This window comes from Ctenopharyngodon idella, chromosome 24 (assembly GCF_019924925.1).
Source record: "Ctenopharyngodon idella isolate HZGC_01 chromosome 24, HZGC01, whole genome shotgun sequence".
NCBI classification, from domain to species: Eukaryota; Metazoa; Chordata; class Actinopteri; order Cypriniformes; family Xenocyprididae; genus Ctenopharyngodon; species Ctenopharyngodon idella.
In genome coordinates this window covers 28,888,213-28,905,622 of record NC_067243.1, presented here as the reverse complement: position 1 = coordinate 28,905,622, position 17,410 = coordinate 28,888,213, and the positions used below count along the sequence as shown (strand labels likewise).

The 17,410-nt window shown below is 35.1% G+C and overlaps 1 long non-coding RNA gene and 1 gene segment (V, D, J or C); both read right to left on the bottom strand.

The window, feature by feature from the left end:
- LOC127506794 (Ig kappa chain V-III region MOPC 63-like) overlaps nt 1-17,410 on the bottom strand; it is a 135,239-nt gene that overhangs the window by 53,546 nt on the left and 64,283 nt on the right.
- The window catches only part of LOC127506941 (uncharacterized), a 34,987-nt gene continuing 18,291 nt past the window's right edge, over nt 715-17,410 (bottom strand). Inside the window, exon 2 of the long non-coding RNA XR_007928174.1 lies at nt 715-763. This is a non-coding gene — a long non-coding RNA (uncharacterized LOC127506941). The remainder of the gene's footprint in view (nt 764-17,410) is intronic.

The following is a 17,410-nucleotide window of genomic DNA, read 5'->3' as shown; positions in this document are numbered from 1 at the left end:
GTGTGTTTTAATGCTGCTGGAGCTCATGGATGTTGTTCAGTACCAGAGAACTGAGAAATCTTCCACCCTGAACACTGATATTGTGTCATTCAGAAACACAATTAAACCAAAGAGCTGCTGCAGTTTATTACATCAACTAATAATGAGCCCAGAACAGTGTAGAATGAATGATAGAAAGTGTTCAGTGACCTTACAAAATATTAATAATGACCAAATCAATAAAATACATGATTCTGTCAATAGACTTCAGAAATTTGTGTATAATTGTTTGACATGTTTCACAACACGAGGAAGTTGTTGGAAAATGTCTTTTGTGACTGATCTACAGTCTTCAGGATAATGATTTAAATAGAGAGAGTCACTTTGCATTGTCACACATGCTTCAGTGCTCTGAGAGTGTTTATAGTGCTGTGAGTTTAACACTTCATGACTGAGAGCAGAACAGAACACAATCTTCATCATCACACAAGACAAAAGAACAACAATGAACAAAATCACCTTCTTCATCTGGACTCTCACACTGTTTGCTCAAGGTTTGTGTAACGCAGCTCTACAATTATTCTCTTGAAATATTAAATGTTTATAATTTTAAATAATATATATATTTTTTTCTTGTTCTTTCTCTCAGAGTGTAGAGGACAGTACACTGTAACTCAGAGTCCATCAATAACAGCAGTTCAACCAGGACAAGAAGTCAGAATAAACTGTAAAACCAGCAGTGCAGTGTATAGTAGTAATCGTTTATACTGGTACTTACAGAAACCTGGAGAAGCTCCTAAACTCCTCATATATGCAGCAACAAGCCGTTATACAGGAACTCCATCTAGATTCAGTGGCAGTGGATCTGGCAGTGATTTCACTCTGACCATCAGTGGAGTCCAGACTGAAGATACAGGAGATTATTACTGTCAGAGTTTCCACTATCCAGGCAGCACTAGGGTGTTCACACAGTGATAAAGAGTGGTACAAAAACCTCGGTCAGTCAGACGTCACAGTGATGCACTGATACAGCTGAGAGATACTGCAGCTGCTGATGGAGGATCACAAACAACACAATGTTTTATTAAACCTTTCAGAAACATTATTTATTTATTTTGATGTACTAAGCATGTAACATCATCTTTATATTATATAAATGTTAGTGGTGCTTGGCACTGCAAAACTTTCCACTACAATGTAATCGAACTGCAGGAAAGTCCGTCACTTTAATTGCACTTCCATGCTTCATCACTAGATGGCGTGTCTGTTACATAACTGAGTTCTCTATCTGTCACTCACTTTGACGTTGTGTCGATGTGATGACACTAGTGTAGTGTTTCTCAACCTTTTTTACTCGATGGCCTCCTCCTTCACCAGATCAATACTGCAGTGCCCCCCTAAGATGCCTGACATTTCCTCTTATACTGAACTTCCACAGCAAAGAGAGAAACGTGTTTGTATTTAAGTCTTTTTATGTCAAAACATTTGTTTGCATTATTAGTCTTCTACTGCATGTTTTGTAATATTCTTTAATACTCTTTTTGCAAACATAATTGGTAAATTAAAGTTATGCTTTATAACTTAAAACAATTCCCTCTGCTAAATTATAACACTCTGATGTTACCCAGGTCGAGTGATTGCATCTGTGCCAACAGAACAATTGAGACTCCCATCTAAAGCCTGTCGGTTCACGTCGTCCCTGATAACAAGAACTTAATGCTGTTGGACAGGCTGTCTCTGCTGTACATGCCACGGACATGAACGAGGATAGTCCCGACCCAGCACACATGCAGGAACTATGCTCGTCAACCGATTTATTAATCATTAATAATCATCAATAATTAATAATCATAAACTGTGAGGTAAGATCAGTATACACACATCAGAAGGCCTACTCATGTACAAATGAGATGCTAAAATTCAATGGTTAAAAGCAGCACTTTAAAGGAAAATTCACTAATCACTGATGCACATTATGACAGAAACCCTTAACAATGTTCTAACATCATAAATACAGCGATTATGATATAAATAGACAGTAAAGCAAATACAGGATAAATGTGAAACAGCAAAACGACCTCTGCTTCCCCGTCGACATACAGCATGAGCGCAAATGCTTAAAGGGGAAACAATAAATCTTCCTATGGTGTCCCAGTAATTGTTCCCGATTAAACCACTGAAAATACAACATCACATACAAGTTTTGCTGAAGTTAACTCAATTATAGAATTGTTGCTTTATTCCTCTATGGCATGGTGTCGCCCTCAGGAAACATAAAACGTTTTTGGACTTCACACCGGATCTATATACGACACGTCTGTTCAATGAAATGAGGGGCTGAAGTGGGTGCAGCCTTTTCTGTTTATCCACATTTCCTGATGGATATATTATCAGGGACCCCAAAACAAGCCCTATAATTTAATAAAATAACATATTATGAAGACACTTCAAATTTAATGGTATTAGATGATTTGATAGTTGCATTTAATAGATTACAACTTTAATAAAACATTTGCATTTTGTTTGTAACATTGTATCTGGAATGGTAAAACATTGTTGACTTATCTTAAGTGTCTGAATTTCTGAGGAACTCTTATAGCGCTGCAGGACTAGCCTACAGCAAACACTGAACCAGACTATTAAATGTTGAGCAAGGGATCTCATTGGCTGCAGGATCAGCAGAGACCAATCAGCCTGAGTCATTTGGTATTGATGTGATTGCTTACAGACTGCATGTAAAGGACCGATCGAAGCCTGTGCCATCTTCAGTTTCATGGCTGAACTAGATTTCTGACATGACAATTCTTGGAGAGTTTGTCGTGGTAATGAATATGACAATGTTAATGTGTTTGGTCTGCTGCTGTTGATTATATCTGCTGTAGAGTACAGAACTTTCCACTGCCAAAACACACACAACATGCTGCTGCTGTACGAGCAAACATGAATCACCCCATAGCAGATCTGGACAGGTGGAGCTGGGGGAGGTGGAGGGTTTCTGAAAGTACACTGCACTGCTACAGCAAACAATAGACAAGTGTTTGAATGTTGAGCAGCAAGATCATTGACTACTGATACAGCAGGAATCATTCAGTTGTGTCCTGTAGAGAATGATGTGTAAATGTGTATGTCTGACTCTGTATATTTACTGTTACTGTGCTTTGGTGATGTAAAGCCTTTCTTTTAACCCTGTCAGTAAAACTATTGGACTCTGAATGTATATCGATGTGGAGTGAAGCAGAAATAGCAGTTGTTTTTAATGTGTTTTCTCTCACTCCAGGATTTAAAGAAGCGGTTTCTTTCTCCAGTGGTTGTGGGAAATATGCATATTAACTAATCAGATTTAGTCTGAAAGGTAAGTTAGAAAGTTCTTGCTTATAGAAGTGTTATATAAAAGTAATATGACATTCACAGTCGTGCTGCTCTTCATGTCTATGGTAGAATCACAGCCGTGCTGATATTCAGTATAACTGCACTCTTGATCATGTGAAACTGATTAAATGTGGCAGGATGAAAAAACAGCACAACACCATCAATCTTTTAAACACAACTTCAGCAAGGGCGTGTAACACTAATAAAAATATGGCAGTGTGTATGTGTGTCACAGTGCTGTGTTGTTAACACACACGAACACGAAGGGAAACAGGCAGTCTTTAATAAATCCACAGGAATATCATCAACCAGAGAACAGCAATCCAACAAAACTGAACCATAACTGGTAAGTAATTTTGGCTGCACAGCAGCTGTTAAAGAAAATTGTGTCATTGTCCAGCAATAGTTATTAATTTAGTTAATTTATCTATATATCAGCACTGGAGAAAACAGTGATGTCATCGTCCAGCTCAGTTCAGTTCGCATACAACGGTGTCAATGCAGGCAGATTTTCACATTTTCACAAGCTTGCAATTCGATTCGATATAAGTTATTTTAGATATACTGTATATCAGGTACAGTACATGGCAAATTTTCTCAAGAAATAAAAAATCTCTCAACTAATGCTGTATAATATACATGGGAATCAGTTGGTAATGGTTAACATGAACTGATTTGTATACAAACTTAAATTACACTTAAGGGAATTTTTATAATAATAAGTTATAATAGGCCTACTAACTTTAAAATTATTTCTACTCTAATTCTTTTTTTTTATAAACATTTAAATGGTAGCTGTCAACTTGACGGATTTATTAAAAAATGCATTACATAGGCTATTGAGAACATTAAAAATTATAATTACTATGTAATATGGTGCATATATTTAGCTAAATGCTCCTCTCTAGAGTTAATTTTTCTAGCTGACTAACGAGTTTATGGTTACTGAATATGTTTGTTCTGAGGTAAATGTGACGTTACGTTTGTTTGTTTACAAGCTCAACCTCGGGAGAAATGGTGGGGTCCACCTCGTAGCCGGAGAGCCGATGAAGTGGAGAGATACTGAATACCTAGGCGGCCGTGGCGGAGACACAGCAATGACAGAAGAACAAAGTCATACTCACAAAACAAAATGGCGTCCACCCCCCTACAAACAACTAGCGTGGCAAACAACTCTTTGGGCCCCGGACACAGATCTGTGTGGAGGAAATATCCTCAGTCTCTCTCCAAGCAAAGCTACTGTGGGTCTCTTTTACTCCAGGAGTCTGTTCCAGAAAACAAGGTTAACTTACCGTCAAATATACCCTGATTAACCCAACCTTGCTTACCCAAGGTATGCTGGTTCCAAACCCACAGTCTGGAGTAAGTTCAGTCAAACCGGAGTATGAAACTGACCACACAAAGACATTCTCAACCGAGTGCTGAATCCAGGAGTCAAGGAATGGAGAACACAAGAAATAAAGTATACAGCAAGAGGGAAAAAAAAAACTTTTCAGTAAAAACCTCATCATAAGATCCATTTCATTTGGATTGTTAATCATCCACATGGACATTGGTGCTTGGACCCTGATGATTGCCGCTTAGGGCTATATTTTCAACTACAAATGATAAAATACTGCTTCTTACCTGTAAACCACTAAACCGTTTAGTTCCTGTGTGTTTAACCGATCTTCTATCATGCTTCAATCCATCACGCTCTTTCAGGTCACAAAACTCTGGACTTTTGATACAACCACGAATATCAAAGTCTAATAAAGGAGGAGCTTTTTCACATTTTGGCTCAGGAAAAATCTTCCTGATAATGTTTGAGGCTCAGAAACACTCTCTCTGTTTCAGATTAAAGACACATCTCTTTATGCAAGCATTTACACAACGCTTCTCATGAACTTACTACAATTATACTGTATCTGATGAAATGTTATGATCGTCACATGATCATCTTCTGCCTGAAATGCTATGAACAGCAGCTATGCTAATTCTTCTCCTTTTGCTTCCCTGATTCTACCTCAGATACCTTATACTGTAATCATTATGAGCACAAGTTGTTATTGCTGCTGAATCACGAACACATTCATTTCTCAACTGAGTGTGACATTAACTAACCTCATATATATTATACACTGCCCAGCCAAAAAAAAAGTTGGAATCATTTTCACACATGAATTGGCACTGACCTTAATTTCATTGAAAGTCTTTGGGACTTTACAGAGTGCTGAATGATACAAAAAATGATGCACCTCTTGATGGAAATAAATGTTGTGATGTTATTTCCATCAAGAGGTGCATCAATTTTTGGTCAAGACCTTGTATTGACAATGCAAGAGTCCTGCACTCTGTAAAGTCTCCTCCAGCACTTCCAAAAGGCTTTCAATGAAATTTAATCTAATTTAATTTAAAAATTAAGATCTGGACTCAGAGGTGCCGATTCATGTGTGAAAATGATTCTTCGTGCTCTCTGAACCATTCTTTCACAATTTTAACCCTGCTGAATCTTGACATTGTCATCCTGGAATATGGTCATGATGTGTCTTCCTACATGGTTGTTCAAAAAATGAAAAACTACACACTCCATCTTTAAGGTGTAAAAGAACCGGTGCCAAACATATAACATGCTAGAAACATAATAATCACTGTAATAATGATCCATTCATAGATTCTCAAGTATTTGTCTATTAAAATGACAGTGACAGTGATATATATATATATATATTCATCACTGTCATATGGACATTATTTTGACACACTAATCTCTGACTAAATTGTAATATTGAAACAAGCATTTTCTGTAAAGTTGCTTTATATGTGTTGTTAAATCACTATAAATAAACTTGAACTGAATGGGATTTTGAAGATTTATTTCTCTTTTCATTTTGTAAACAGACTGACAAAAGACATTTTCAGATAAAAGTCACAAATTCAATAGAAATGCAAATGACCTGCATGTATTTGTGAGATGATGTGTCAAAGCAGAAGTCGTCTCAAGCTGGTTTTGTGATCTTGACAATCAGTTCAATGTTCTTCAGTGGCCTTCAAGATCACAGATCTGAATCCAACAGAAAACCTTTGGTACAATAAGAGATCTGCAGATATTATGGGATTCGATCATGTCAACATGGAGCAGAATCCAGAAACCATCTTGGAAACCTTTTATCACGCCTTCATCATTAGATTTTACTGCTTTGCAAATGTGTTTTTATCTTATATCTTAGATTTTTTACACTCTTGTCCCAGACTCAAACATTCAGTCTAAGCCTGTGAAAATCCATCAAAGATATCCTAATATTACTACATATTAAATCTATGATGACCTAATAAACAAAGAGTGAAATAAACTGAAACAATTATTCAAAAATGATGACCATATAGTTTCAGCATCATTTTCAACTTTTTAAGAGACAATAGTGTAAGTGGAGATGATTGAGATTAAATATGAGACATGTGATGTATGTGGAAAACAGAGAAATAAACATAAATATCAGTTATGATTGCAATATTTGTACTGACTATGATCATGATGAAAAATGAGGCTTATTGCAGAATTAACAGTGATTAACAATAAAACATCTAAACTAAATCTGCAAATGATTCCATTCATTTCCATAATAATATACTGGGCAATGAATATGCAAATATATTACAATTTAGCAGTAAATGTACGCTGTTCTTAAAGAGACATTTTCACTATGGTGTATATGCTGATGACTTTGATGCATCACTGATGTTACGATCCTCCCAGTTTGTCTAGGGGTAGGAGGATGTAACAATTATTGTAAATAAAATAAAAATAATAAATAAAACGAAAATGACTGACGGTCACTTCAATCCCCTGATCCAGAAAAGCCACAAACACCAAATTAAGCAAAATAACTTAATGTATTTAATAACAATTCAAAGTATAAGTATAAAGTATAAACTTTGTCTTTGATATAAACTTTCTTGAATCTCCTGTGAGTGAGTCCTTAGATCTGATCGTTTGTCCGCAAAGTGTGAGTCGAAGAAGTGTCAGGCTCAGACAATCAGGAAAGTTGATTTTGGTGGGCCATATAACAACCAGACAATGTTCATTCGACTTTTAATCAATGAGATGTTGTAGTAGCACTGCGGTCCACACTGATGCTGATGTCGTATTGTAGAGATAGATGCCTTGGTTAGGAAACCCAGGATGCTTGCGATAACTGAGCTCTCTTGCAGAGTTTTTATCTGGACAGTCGATTGGGGTCCGCCCTCACCCTTCCCGCAGGCGGTAGCCATCAGGAAGTCATAAATAATGATATAAAATTAACGACACAATGTGCAACAGAAATAGCAAAATGTAAAAGTCCTGCATATATCACCAGAGAGAGGTTTACTCATTCATTTCACTCAATCCAGATATTTTGATTAAAAAGTTACGAGGTCAAAAACAAACAAAAAACAAAACAAAAAACAAGCACTTATGAATTGTTCAAAATAAGATCCATAACATGTAGATAGGATGGAATTTCTTTTTGTGCAGACATTTGTTACATACAGAAGGGGACGGAGACACAGATACGGGTTAACAGGTTTATTGAAGGTAATGCAGAGCGTGATCAGAATGCAGGTAAGAGAATGCAGATGAATGGATCGCTGAGCAGATGAGCTGGCACTGATACTTGTCTGAATGTTTCTTTAGGGAGCGTGGATACCAGGAGACGTGGGAACGAAGACACACCGGAGAAGCACAGGAGACGAGGAGACACTGGGAATCACGGAGGACGCTGGAGACAGGTAAGTCGATAGCAAGGGAGTCCAAGAGGTAAGTAAACACAGGTTAGTGTCAACGAGACCGGACAGTGACTGAGTGAACTGGCGTGTCTTTTATGTGGCAGTGGTGATGAGTGTGGATTGGCGTCAGGTGAGGCTTGTTAGTATTCGGGAGAGGGAGTGCGATGTGATTGGGTGACTGTGGAGCCTGGCGTGTCTGTGACAACATTTCACTTTTACTAAAGAGTTAAGATTAAGATATTAAAATATTAAAATACTTTAATTTAGTATTACTTTAGTCTTACTATTAAAGACTTTTATTGACACCGTCGTATTAAATTGTCTCAAGTAAGATTTTCAACGTAATGCACATATTGTATATAACACTTCACATCAATAAGGTCTTATTTTAATGTTTTTTGAAAATATACATACTTACATATTAAATACTTACTTAAATATACATACAAACAAATTCCATAATTGGAATAAACCATTATGTCTGTAACATACAGATTCTTAGAGTCGAAGGAAATTGGATCCAATCAGTATATTAAACAAAAACAATTACACAGAGCAAGTAACACAAAACAGAAGCAAGGGCACGATACATTACAATATCATTGTACATTTCAAGTTTTGCTATATCACGTTACCATTTTAATACATATTAAGGCACATCACCATGACTGATTAAACATTTAGCAATGCTTCAAATGAATTCAGCTCGAATTAAACAACTTTTCTATTGTTAAAAAGACTGTATGTAACGCAGGTATATCGCTCCACTCAAAATATAGACTGTTTGTAGAGATGCAGCATTCGAAGGCATCGTCCTCTGGAACTGGCCAGTTGCTGTCCCACTCGTCGTCAGAAACGTTGCTGCTTTGAGACCAAAAGTCCATTTCATATCCCTCACAGGGTTTCATCAACTTAATGAGGTTTTGGTCATGAAGCGACTTGTTCCAACAGTTTGATATGGTTACGTTATCACCGGGCTTTATCACCTTGTAACGCACGTTTGGGGCAACTCCATCCCACTTGTTCATGTAAAAGCTTTTACCAGCGATCCCATTCAGATCGGCTCAGATACGATTGTAGAAAAATGACCAATCCTTGGCGGGCAAAAGCACACAAGGTGTCTGTGATGTAAATTCTTCTTCAAAAATTTCTGTAGCGTAGAGTTTGACCGTGCGTGATGCTTTGTTAAAAACAAAGCCGCCCACATAAACATCGACCATCTGAAATTCCTGTTTCACAAAATTTTCATCTTCATGAAGAATCTTGGTCAAACGAATCCTGTGTTTTTTCTGCCGTGCGTAAGAAAGATTTTCTTCCATTTTAATATAACTTTCATCAGAAGTTTCAGGAGCTTGTGGAGTAGCCATTCTAGATTTGCAGACTGTTTCCTAAAGCTTATTCAGTAGGTAGGGCCTGTAGGTTTTAACTAGAGAGAATGTGAACACCCGCTGTGTCTAACCCCTGGAGGGTAAAACGTCTATATATGGCGTTTGAAGTCATTTAAATGTTTTACAAGCTACAATGTTTCAAAGATCTTTGCTCCGCATTCTATACCGTAAAATATAATACAGTACATAAAATGAGTAAGAGTATGGTTAAACCTCCCATTTATTAAATCAATGAAATGCTACGAACAAAGAGATGCAGAGAACAGCGAGAGTGCAATTTCAACGTCACAATATACACCTAAATGTGTAGAAGACATTGATTTTCGGACAAGATGGAATGGGTAAAACAGTAATGGAAACAAATACGCTCAAAATTACAATTACAGACAAAAGAAGAATGGAGATGTTAAAACACTGTTTAAAAAAAAAAAAGTGAATATAATCAAAGAAACATAAAATGTATGAGGACAAGAACCGTAGCGCCCCTAAACATGCGGATAAAGTCAAGATATCTAACTATTGCGAGTTGGGTATTTGAGGTATCCTTACCTGGGGTCAGTCTGGTTTGTGAAAGAGTTAGAGTCATGTGTGTATGTTGTTAGGCTTTGTTTTAGTTATTCATAGCCGATATTTGTATGGTTACAGTTATTTCATCGTATTTACGAATACAGTTACAGAGCTTGCCTTAATGACGCTGAAACTTTTTATTAACGACAGAGGACGTCTTGAGTGACAACCTAATCATCTCTTGCTCTCTCTTACAGACACCCGACTGTACCTAGGACCTGTAACACTATCATAGTTATTTATAAATATATATAGATATTTTGATATATATAAGATATTTTGTCTGACCTCTTTGTAAATGAAAACAAGTAATATTTACGCAGGAGCATATATTAAAAATTAAGAGATGTTTAACAATTTTGATCGTAAAACGGCCTGAATCAACTAACCTTTCACTTAAAATAACTAATCAAGTTACTTTTTATTGAAGTCTTGTTTAGAGTACAGAGACAATATTTTTTCACAACTGTAACACGCTGTAACTAAGTGCGATAGTATGTAACAGAATGTACCAGAAAAACGGCAAGACTTGTTTAAAGCACATTATGTGTCTTGTGACCGCAGACAGACCAGAAAGACGACATCAGAACATCAAAAAGAACATCAGTACTACATCTTTCATGTTTTCATTAATTCCTGTGAGTAGCTGTATGTTTGACCAAACTCAGAGAGCAGTCTTCATCTAAAACTGTATTTTAACAAAATTAACAAATGATAAATTAACAAAAATTGTAAACAGGGTGATAGACTGATAGTGGAAAAAAATGGCATTTACAATCTTTTGCAATAGATCAGAAGAGAGGTTTTCTGTATTATGTTTACATTATAGCTAAATGTATCTTATATGTCGTACACACATGGTAAATTGTGTACGTATAATACCTGTATAATGTTTGTTTGAATTTCTTCTTTACAAGGGTATGCAATATGCAATGTTATAGTTCTCAAATGAGCTTGCATTACAACAGTGTGGCATAGACTCTAACAAAACTGCGTACTATAATATGTACACATATTCTTTAACGTCATGCTGGGATGTTGAAAGAAATGAACTGTTAAAAAGAATTGGTTTTGTCAAAAGTTCAGTCATATTCATGTGTTCATCACACAGGTGATGATTTGCAAAAACTTACACTGACAGCAACCTGAGAGGAGTATTCGGCTAAAAACATATACAGACCGACAAATAAAATGCTACCAGTGATCTTGATAGTCTTTATAATGTGACTAAGACCAGTGAAGGGGGTACAAATGCCTATCACAATAGATCAAGAGTGGACTTCTGCATGCAGTATAACACTTTTCTTACATAATGTCGCTGCTTTCTTAGTTACTAGGCCTCTTGAATTTAGATGTGCGAATTTATTGTGTTCACTTAATTTGTACAAATTTGTACAAAGATCATGTTTGAGATGTATCTATAGCTTTACTACAGTGTGTAACTTTGTTTACCCACCTCAAACTGAATGAAATCATAGCTTTCAGCGCAATGGTTAGATATGTCTCATTTGTAATCGTTTCAAGCACAAACAACCAGACTTACTATTCGTGTCGATGCTTCACGCAATCCCACATCGAAGAGATGGATAATTACACTACAAGAACTATCGATTTATTTTCTTTGTAACTGCGCCCTTTGAATTTCTGAAAATAAATTGTATAAAAAACTGTATCAAATATTCTCATTGAGTTGTGTGTTCACATAATTTCTACATAGAAAATGTTCGGCTTTTATCTGTAGGGGAAAAAGCAATGTCAGTAAGCTATATTCAGTATCTGTTTATTTGAGTAAAAAATAATAATAATCTAAAAAAATTGTTATAAACATTGTTATAAACAAATTGGTACAACTATTTAATGTCATGTTGGTTGCTAAAATCTGGATTCTGATCTAAAGCATTACTAAAACCTTCACTCATGGTGTGGACCCTTGATACTAACGTACAAATATTGTATAATACATGTTGAAAATGACCAAAACTTTTAAATAAGACCTGTTCCAACACCACTGGGGAAAATAATTGTTGTCTAATACTCTGTCAAAAGAAAAACATTGTGTTATCTGGTTTAGTTGTATTTAAAAACAAGCAAACAAAAACATATTTCTTAAAAACATTGTGTCAAAAGAATTTGGTAACATGATTCTCCTGTTTCATCATGTATTAACTTCATATTTAACAGGCTGATAATGGTAGCATGAGCCTAGAAATAACAACCGCGAATTTTATAAAGCAAAAATTGTGTCAGAAGACATGGTATGAAGATACGCTGGCTTTTAACTTTTTATTTTAACTTTAAAACAATATTATCTTTTTTTTTTTTTTTTTAAATGTAATACAGTATTTGATTTTTGGTAAAACTATCTTACATAGTAATGTGTTTTCACCCATTGTCATGAGCCTTTGGCTATCCTTAATGGTTTCATTGTGTGAGGAACTGTTTGGAATAAGGTAATCTATTTGTTAAAAACATCACAGTGAACATTTGACAGCATTATTCTTTTGGTTTACTTTACATTTATTAGGAATTGAAACTATAGAAATAAGAAAAGTAAATCGTATAGATCTATGAGACATGCGTCACCTTAAAAAAATGTAAGTTTACATGTGAGGTTTTTTTTAAACATATTTAACAGCAAAGATATTTTCAAGTACAGAGTCTGATGTGGACATTATCATGTAGGGGCTTTGGCCTGATCTTTTTAAGCACAATTAAATATTCTCAAGAGACCCACTGATCCTGAAGTCATGTCTCTGAAAGACCTCGGATGTGTAGATTCACTCTATTGAAAAATGCTGTTTTGAAATTAACACAGTTGAAATAAATGACTACTTGTAGGGTGTTTAACACCCATGCAAAATTGTTGGGGGTCAGTGGGGGTCAGTAAGTGGCAACAGACAGCCTCAGCACAGAGAAGTGACTGATCTGTAAATCACCTCATCAGCCTATATCCTGAGGCCATCATTAATGATTGTTTAGGATCCCTCTCTGAAAATGCATAGTGATTTTGTTAAAGATGCAACTTAAGCTAAATAATAGCAAAGTTAAGTGTTCTCGTTTTTACGGGGACGTGCGAGTTGCATCTGTGAGTAGTCAAACACACAGACACCTTCGTGTTTGGATTTTTTTTTTTTTTTAAATCAATTCAAATGAAATATTTCTAGTTAACATGATGTTTTTAACATGCTGTTTTCTCAAAAACTTAACCCTAACCCTTTTGCTTGAATCTTTGAGAAATAAGATCTAAGATGACTATGTACAGGTTTTTGAACAGATGTTGTTTAATAAAAAGTATACTTTAGGTTAAATTTAAGCAATATAATTTCTACCATTGGCATCAGATGTTATCCTGATTCTGTAGACTTCTAAGAAGAATATTTGATTTTTTATTAAATCTTTAAAGATTTAATTTAAACAATATTTTAATTTTAAAAGCCTATTTTAAACTTTTAAGATTGTGCTTTGAAATAAATTTAGTACAAAAACATTCACTCTGGAATGGAGTTAGCTGTCTTAACATACACTGTGACAGAGACTCATCTGTCTGACTCCACCCTGCCATTTCTCATTCACATTGGAGTTTGTTCCTGGGAGGATCTGGGGGCGTTTTCTGAATGATTTTATTTTATTAATACTTTTTGTTTCATTTTTACTTATTTATTATCATTTGCAAAAGGACCTACTTTGGCTCTCTGAAAATGTAAGGTTTTTTTTTAAAAATATATTTATTTTTAATTTATATATTAATTTAGCCTATATTTAAATTGTTTAAATAATTTTTTAGTAACATTTTATATTATTTATATTTAGAATCATTTCAATTTAAAATAGAGATAAGTTCCTTTTATAGAACTAACCTGAAGCATCACAGGTTCTGAATGAAATCATTGTTTCTCTCTGAAAATGCTTGGTGATTTTCATATTGAATTATTGAAAATGTTACACAATGTGAGAGATGGCTTGTGAGACCCATACATTTTTACACATACACTGATACATAAAATGTCAAAGATTTGATTTAATTTGAACGAATGTTTAATTTTAAAAGATGTATTTTAAACTTTTACATTTATGCTATGAAAATAAAGGTTAGCTTGAACAAAATATTGTTTCATCCACCCTCGCTGACCTGCGTTCTCCCCTTCTGTCTCTGTGACTACCATGCATTGTTGCAAGTCACTTGGAGAGACAATGAGAGTTTGTAAGCCATTTCATGTTAAGGACATCAACAAGTAAGAAATTTTATATTTTCATTTAACTAAAACTATAATAATTGGTTTCAGTAAATTTAGTCAAGTCAAGTCACCTTTATTTATATAGCGCTTTTTACAATGCAGATTGTGTCATAGCAGCTTTACAGTGATAACTGGTGAATAATTTTGGCTTAGTAACTGTTTGTTATTATTAACATTGTTATACTTTTATTTATTACCATCTTCATTCAAAGAACAGAATGTTTTTCTTTTTTGAAATGTGTGTGTGTGTGTGTGTGTGTGTGAGTGAGAGAGAGAGAGAGAGAGAGAGAGAGAGAGAGAGTCAGTGAGAGATTTTTAGATTTCAGTATAAACTAAAAGCAAAATGTTTATATATATATATATATATATATATATATATATATATATTTTTTTTTTTTTTTTTTTTTTTTTTTATGTAACTACCAAAACGTATCCCTCATTTGCAAAACACCTTTTTAAATTATACTAAATGATATTTTTGAAAATATAAAAATGAAAACGTTTACTACGATACATGTGTTTAGGGGAGAGAATATCCAGTATAAAAACAACCATGTCTTATGCATGTTTTACATGGAACATGTCTGAACATGTCCAAATTCCCTTTTTGCATTGACATTGTTAAAATAAATATTCTTTTACTTATATAAACACATTTTTAAAATTTATATTTCAAACTAAAAGCAATTGTTAACCCATTCAGATATCATTGCTGGAGGAAAACTTTTTATATTTTTATTTAACTATAATTATCAGTCTTATTAAATTTAATAACCGTTTTTTATTATTCAGCATGTTACAATCTTTTGGAGATGTGAATGTTTTTCACTTTTTGTGTGCGTGTGTGTGTGTGTGTGTGTGTGTGTGTGTGCGCGTGTTTGTGTATTCTATTTTATAAAATATACCATGTTTATTTTGTTATTTTGATCCAAAAATCTTATTTTTGTTGCTTACACAGGAAGATTATAGCCTATGTGCCGGAATGCGGATGCCGTCACACATCTGCTCATGTGTGACCCCGAAAGTTCATAAATCACCATCAGGACTTCAAATATGGTGTCAAAGTTCAAAAATCAGCCATTTGTTCCACCCTACAAATGACCCAAAGGTCAATACCACAGATGTTTCAAAAATGCAAAGAATCAATGGACATATTCATAACCCATGTCAAAGGTCAACCACCATTTAAATTCCATAACCCCAAGGTCATGGAGTTCATACAGCGGTCAACTATGGGGGGATGGGGTAATATTTGGGTGGTCCCATGGGGGAGGGGCAAAGGTCATGTCAAAGGTCAAAGGTCGCAATCAATCATTTTTTGACACATGTCGTAGTATATTTACTACTTAAATCTGCAAATGATTCCATTCATTTCCATAATAATATACTGGGCAATGAATAATAATCTTGTTCTTGTACATGCAAATACAATTTAGCAGTAAATGTACACTGTTCTTAAAGAGACATCTTCCCTATGGTGTATAAATACACTGATGACTTTGATGCCATCACTGATCAGTCTGACAGAACTGTAACATGACGACACATTCAGTCAGCTTGCAGTATCTCAGTAAAGGCTGTTGAACTGAACTGTTAGACGCTCCATTACTGACACTGCAGTTCCACACAGTAGAAGAGCACAGTGTGTTTTAATGCTGCTGGAGCTCATGGATGTTGTTCAGTACCAGAGAACTGAGAAATCTTCCACCCTGAACACTGATATTGTGTCATTCAGAAACACAATTAAACCAAAGAGCTGCTGCAGTTTATTACATCAACTAATAATGAGCCCAGAACAGTGTAGAATGAATGATAGAAAGTGTTCAGTGACCTTACAAAATATTAATAATGACCAAATCAATAATATACAGGATTCTGTCAATAGACTTCAGAAATGTGTGTATAATTGTTTGACATGTTTCACAACATGAGGAAGTTGTTGGAAAATGTGATTGTGACTGATGTACAGTCTTCAGGATAATGATTTAAATAGAGAGAGTCACTTTGCATTGTCACACATGCTTCAGTGCTCTGAGAGTGTTTATAGTGCTGTGAGTTTAACACTTCATGACTGAGAGCAGAACAGAACACAATCTTCATCATCACACAAGACAAAAGAACAACAATGAACACAATCACCTTCTTCATCTGGACTCTCACACTGTTTGCTCAAGGTTTGTGTAACGCAGCTCCACAATTATTCTCTTAAAATATTAAATGTTTATAATTTTAAATAATATACTTTTTTTTTTTTTTTCTTGTTCTTTTTCTCAGAGTGTAGAGGACAGTACACTGTAACTCAGAGTCCATCAATAACAGCAGTTCAACCAGGACAAGAAGTCAGAATAAACTGTAAAACCAGCAGTGCAGTGTATAATGGTAATGGTTTAGCCTGGTACTTACAGAAACCTGGAGAAGCTCCTAATCTCCTCATATATGCAGCAACAATCCGTTATACTGGAACTCCATCTAGATTCAGTGGCAGTGGATCTGGCAGTGATTTCACTCTGACCATCAGTGGAGTCCAGACTGAAGATACAGGAGATTATTACTGTCAGAGTTTCCACTATCCAAACAGTAAAGATGTGTTCACACAGTGATAAAGAGTGGTACAAAAACCTCGGTCAGTCAGACGTCACAGTGATGCACTGATACAGCTGAGAGATACTGCAGCTGCTGATGGAGGATCACAAACAACACAATGGTACATCAAACCTTTCAAAAACATTACTATTATTATTTATTTATTTTATATTATTATTATTATTATTATTTTATTTTTATTTTTTTGATGTACTAAGCATGTAACATAATCTTTATATTATATAAATGTTAGTGGTGCTTGGCCCTCCAAAACTTGCCACTACAATGTAATCGAACTGCAGGAAAAGTTTCTCAACCTTTTTTACTCGATGGCCTCCTCCTTCACCAAATCAAAACTGCAGTGCCGATCTAATCCAACAGTGGATTTAGCTGACAAAGTCAATATAGTGGAATAAAAACAACACCTAGTCTTTTTCACTGCAACTTCAAAGGAAGCAGGACAATGTTGTCGAAACTAGCACTGGATACCTGAGGTAATTTTATATTACACTGTTTCACGGGGGAATCTTTTTCTTTTTTTCT